This window comes from Cervus elaphus, chromosome X (assembly GCF_910594005.1).
Source record: "Cervus elaphus chromosome X, mCerEla1.1, whole genome shotgun sequence".
NCBI classification, from domain to species: Eukaryota; Metazoa; Chordata; class Mammalia; order Artiodactyla; family Cervidae; genus Cervus; species Cervus elaphus.
Genome location: NC_057848.1, coordinates 45,133,761 through 45,139,760, shown reverse-complemented (window position 1 = coordinate 45,139,760; position 6,000 = coordinate 45,133,761). Strand labels below are relative to the sequence as shown.

The 6,000-nt window shown below is 37.2% G+C and overlaps 1 long non-coding RNA gene across 1 annotated transcript in view; it reads right to left on the bottom strand.

The window, feature by feature from the left end:
* Positions 1 to 281: 281 nt before the first annotated feature.
* LOC122689454 overlaps positions 282 to 6,000 on the bottom strand; it is a 176,562-nt gene continuing 170,843 nt past the window's right edge. The window contains exons 6-7 of the long non-coding RNA XR_006339816.1: positions 3,743 to 3,917; positions 282 to 1,896 (exon numbers count right to left, since the gene is read on the bottom strand). This is a non-coding gene — a long non-coding RNA (uncharacterized LOC122689454). The remainder of the gene's footprint in view (positions 1,897 to 3,742; positions 3,918 to 6,000) is intronic.

Here is a 6,000-nt window from a genome sequence, read left to right as displayed (position 1 = left end):
ATATCAGGTAATACATGATTAAGCATGCAAGTGAATGGTACGAATTCTGAAGCAGTTTATAGGAGGGTAAGCTCTGGTAAATTGAAGCAGTCATAAATGACTTTGGAGAAGAAATGGAATGTGAGATGGGTTGCTTAAAATACAGTAGAAGTTGAATCATGTGCTATTTGAAAATATCCTACCTATTAACTGGAAGAGGGCTTCCCTGATGGCTCAGAGGGTAAAGAATCTGCCTGCAATGCATGAGACATGGGTTCAGTCCCTGGCTCAGGAAGATCCCCTGGAGCAGGAAATGGCAACACACTGAAGTATTCTTGCTTGGATAATCCCATGATAGAGGAGCCTGGCAGGCTACTGTCCATGGGGTCAGAAACAGTCAGACACAACTGAGTGACTAAACACACATTAATTAGAAATAGCAAGAGTGATCAAAATGTTATGAAATTTTGGTTGAGAACTAGTATTTCAGATACTCAGTTTTTTAGAAATTAACTGTAAAAATTGTAGTCAAGTTGCTTAGACAATCTGGACCTCAGGTTTTCTTCATAGGATGAGGGGACATGGCTAAATGATTTCTAAGGACACTGGGAGCAACACTATGTTCAGGCTGTGATTCAATGACTGATTCCATGCTCTGATGAATTATGTGCTTGAAGAGAACAACTGCCTTCCTTTTAAAATGATTGTAATTTTCATCTTTCACTGGTTCAGGCTAAGCTTTACACTTCACATAGCAGTCTTTGTATAAGTCTGAAACACAGAGTCTTACAGTGCCAGTCTGGTTACATGAATACATGAAGTGAATGGAATGTTTAAAAATAGGATTTGGTGAAAGCTGTGACAATAGACCTCCTGCCAGAGCTAGAGCTAAGGATTAATACGAGATCCCTGTGGTAAGATTGTTCAAAAAAAAGAAGCCACAGATCTGAATTTTTAGGTGAAATCTTTGGAGTTTTACATTTCTTTTAAACCATATGGAGGTCTATGTCCTCTTGCTGAAGCATGTGTAGTGCATATGCCAAAAGAAGCCCAAGGACTACCAGTTTGAAAGCCCTCTTGCAGTACACACTCTCTATTATTAATGATAAAATTCATACATAGGTTTATTGACAGACAATCATGTTGTCAATTCACATAACTCAAGATGAAAATTTTCTTTCATACACAGATGACACATTTGACTGAGCATCAGGAAGGCAAGAAACTGGAGACCGTCATGGGGTTGAATTTACCCTAAGCCACAATGAGTATCTGCTCACATTAACTCCCTTGAACCAACAGTATATACTTATAAGCTGGCTGGCTGGCTAGAGCCAATATGAGAGAGTACAATTTTTCTTCTCTGCATAAATTATTCCATACCATGGGGCAGGAATCAGTGCAGTACACGTCATTTGAAATTATCAAATAGAAAACATTTCATGTTCCACTTAAACCCATTTTAGAAATTAGCTTTAATCTACCTGCTGTTCTCGGCAGCTGTTGCTAACAGATAGTTAATAAAGAGGGAGTGGATCCTTCCCCCCAAGCCCTGCTCTTCAGTGCTTATTTCATTAATAGCCACCTATGAAAAACAAATGGGTCCCAAACTTAGGGAAGTTGCTTTATTTGTTTTTTAATCTTCAAAAAGCAATCTATGCTAAGAGGTATGTAAGTCAACAGAGGTGCTTAAACCCATCACCACAGTTTCAATAACTTGACCAGAATCAGTAGTCATGGTCCCGGGGATGGTGGGTAAAAACCCAAATACACAACAACATATTTGAAGTATGACTTCAAGATGTAAGTAACATTCACTTAACTGAGAGACAGGAGGTTCCAGTTGTATTATTTCCTAGGAAAGGATCTCTCTTTCCAGCTCACAATCTGTCTTGTTTCCTCCAGGGTCTTCTATTGCTGGGAGGTCAAAAAGAAAGATTTCAGCTCTGGGGTTCCACTGCATTTGCATTTGCAAGGACTGTCACTTGGAACATTCTTAAAGGGACACACAAGGAGCTGAGCTCCACGCTATCAGAAGCTGGCTTATTTAGAATATAAATCTTCATGACATTATTATGTTTTTTCTAAGGCTTGTTCCCAACTGTCTAAAATGTTGGCTTGACTCTATAACTCGTTGTTTATTAAAATTCATCTCACAGACACAATGTACAGCTATTATCAGAAAAGGGCAATAGTTGAGATGGAATTGGAAAATGATTTAAAAAAACAAAGGGGAACACACAAAAACAATAGCCCAGGGGAAATGAAATTTTTTAGCTTATTCACAGAGAGAAATTTATATCTGAGATGTGACCCAGGCATCACTTCCTACCAATATGAGAAATAAACACATCTTCTGTGTTAGTATCAGAGGCCATGGAAAGAATATGCAATTTTCCCACAATGTAAGTTAAATGTAGAAAGAGAAGGAGCTATCAAAAGTATCATACAGTACTCCAATACTTTGCAACGCTCTTCTCCACACCAGCATTGTTATACATGTTATAACACTCCTATACATATTGTTCTCCCTGCGTAGGATGCATTAGTCCTTCAATTAAGGTGACTTACATCATTGAGCACCTACTCTGTACATAGTAACCTGCTAATCGCTAGTCACAGACAATTCTGGAATAAATAGGGCATGGTCCTTCCCTAATGGAGACTCTAATTTCACATTGCCTAGTATATGTTCAAACTACATCTGTGAATGTATTTAAAACTTGGCTTTAGACGTCTGTCTCCCAATACAAAGCTTTTTACCACCACCCCCAATATTTCTTTCTGTTATACATTATTAATATCATTTAATTTCTGTTTGCTTGCTACTTTGCCTTCATATTGCCTCAAATATGCATGTGTATCTACGCAGCTGGATGCTAAGCTCTTCAAAGGGATTGACTAGTCAAAGTATATATATATGAAGGACTGGGAGAATGGCATCAAGTGGTTAATTCCACAACTGCCATAGACTGAAAACATCTTATGCAATTCTGTTTCTAAACTCAAGTGCAAATTTTCATTATGAGTAAAATAATAATTTATATCCATAAGAAGACAGGTGGCTTAGAGTAAAAGAGTATTACATATGATGAGTAAAAACAGATTCAAGGGCTGTTATTCGGTTTACTGTATGACTTAGGGCAAGTCACTTCAAATCTCTGAGCTACAATTTCCATCTCTGTAAAACTGGATAAAAAACATCGGCCTTCCCCTCCTCTTACTTGAAGTTGTGAGACTAAAATTAGAAACCATGAAGTGTGTATCAATTTCTAGTCATTTTCATTAAATATTATTACTGGCTTTTAATAAAAATTATTATATTTTAATAACAACATTCTCTCATGTCTTCTCATTCCATTCCTTAAATATTTCTTCTTTTATTACATTGTATTACATCCATGTTCCAAAAAATTCCAAATAAATAAGGTGACAAGATATGCCTATACATGGTTTTGTAGTTAGTCTAGGAGCTCACAAATTTATTTTCAATTATCCTTTTAAAAAATTCATCTCTTTAACAAAAGGAAGCAAGGTATTCCAGGTGATCACATATTCTGTTAATAAAGCTACTATATGTGACACATCTAAGTGACAATTTTGAAAAATATATGATATAATAGATTACCCTGATAACAATTTAAGTTTTTATGACTGAGAAGGACATCAAGAATTGACAAAACTTTCCTAAAATTCATATGGAAATGCAAAGGATCCAAAATAGTCAAATGAATCTTGATAAGAACAAAGTTAGAAGACTTACATTTCCTGATTTCAAAACATATTTTGCAGCTGCAGCAATCAAGACAATGTAGTACTTGCATAAGGATAGACATACAGACCAATGGAACCAAATTGAGAGTCCATAATTAAATCCTTGTTGATTTTCAAAAAGGATGCCAAGATGATTCAATGGGGAAGGAATTCAACAAATTCTTCTGGAACAAACAGACATATCACATGCTGAGAAGTTTGGTTCCAAGCCAAAATCCTATAGTGACCTTTCAGGGCAGACCATAAGCAACTGTGAAGGTTTGATCTGGCAGGCCTAATGGAGGAAAGCTGCCTTCTCCACATCAGATGTGGTACAAAGGCAGTGTATTTCAAGCTCTGACGGGAACTGCAGTCAGATCCAACACAGGCCATGATCCTATGCACATCTGTATTCCTATCCCATGTGCCTCAGTGGGACTTACTTATCAAGGGCCTTATCTCCATTGTTTAGTACCCTTTTGACTCCAAAACCTTCCTCTTCTCCCTCTCCTCAGCCCCTGGGTCCATAAAAGGGCAAGAACCTTTTGTTTGACCTCTTGCTTATACTATCACAGTAAGAGAATAAAGGCTATGATGGTTCATTTCAACTTGACTTGTTATCATAATTCACTACTGTGACATCTAATACATGTAAAAGAATGAAGTTGAACCCCTAGCTCAGAATGGATCACAGACCTTAATGTAAGAGGTAAAGATACAAAATTCTTAGAACAAAAAATAGGTATAAATCACCAGACCTCAGGTTATACAGAGCCATCTTAGACAGGGCACCAACAGTAAAAGCAACAAAAGAAAAAGATAAATACGACTGTGTCAAGGCTTCCATGATAGCTCAGTTAGTAAAGAATTTGCCTGCAATGCAGGAGACCCCGGTTGGATTCCTGGGTGGGGAAGATCCTCTGGAGAAAGGATAGGCTACCCACTCCAGTATTCCGCTTTCCTTGTGGTTCAGCTGGTAAAGAGTCCGCCTGCAATCGGGAGACCTGGGTTAAATTTAAACCCTTTGTGTTTCAGAGGAAACCATGTAGAAAGTGAAAAGACAATGCATGTAAAGAGAGAACATATTTTCCCATCAGGTATCTTATAAGGGATTTGCATCCAGAATGCATAAAAATACTTACATGTGTGCGTGCATGTGTGCTAAGTTGCTTCAGTCGTGTCTGACCCTACACGACCCCATGGACTGTAGCCCACCAGGCTCCTCTGTCCATGGGATTCTCCAGACAAGAATGGGTTGCCATTCCCTCCTCCAGGGGATCTTCCTGACCCGGTGATCAAACCTGTGTCTCTTACATCTACCTTCATTGGCAGGCAGATTCTTTACCACTAGCACCACCTGGCTTTTAACTGAACAATAAAAAGATTAAAAACCCAATTAAAAATCTATAAAGGATCTGAAAATATATTTCTCCAAGGAAGATATACAAATCGGCAATACATACATAAAAAGATGCCTAACATCATTAGTCATCAGGTAAAATGCAAAATAGAGCCATCCTGAGATACTGCTTCACATCCACTAGGTTGACTAAAAATTAAAAGGATAAACAGTAGCAAATGTTGGTGAGGATGTGGAGAAACTGAAACCCTCAGATACCGCCAGTGGTATTATAAAATGGTTCAACTACTATGGGAAACAGGCAGTTTTCCAAAAAAGCACAGAGTTACAACTACTGCCACCTGGGAAGCCCTATGGTATGAAACAGTGATTCAATTTCTGAGTATATAACTAAGAGAAATGAAAATACATTATTGCACAAAAAAATTATTCATGGATGGTCATATCAGCACTAGTAATAATAGCCAAAATGTGGAAACAATCTTAATGCCCATCAACTGATCAATGAAATTTAAAGATATGGTATATTCATACAACAGAATAGTATTCAGTTTTACAAGGGAATAAAGTAGATTCTTTATATAAAGTGACCAGAAATAGGGAAATCCAGAGATAGAAAATAGATTAATTACTGCTAGGGTTTGAATGGAAAGGGGATATGGGGAGTTACTGTTAATGAGTACAAAGATTCTTTTTGGAGTGATGAAAATGTCCTAAACTTAGATAGTGATGGTTGCAGAACATATGAATGAAGAAAAAAAAAGCATTGAATTTACTATTTAAAAGGGTGAATTTTATGGTATGTGAATTTTCCTGTAGGATACTTTGTGATGAGTATTAGCAAAGTCAGTTGTCATAACATTGAACAAAACAACAAAAATACTTGTTAAGAGAGCCTAATATCTGAC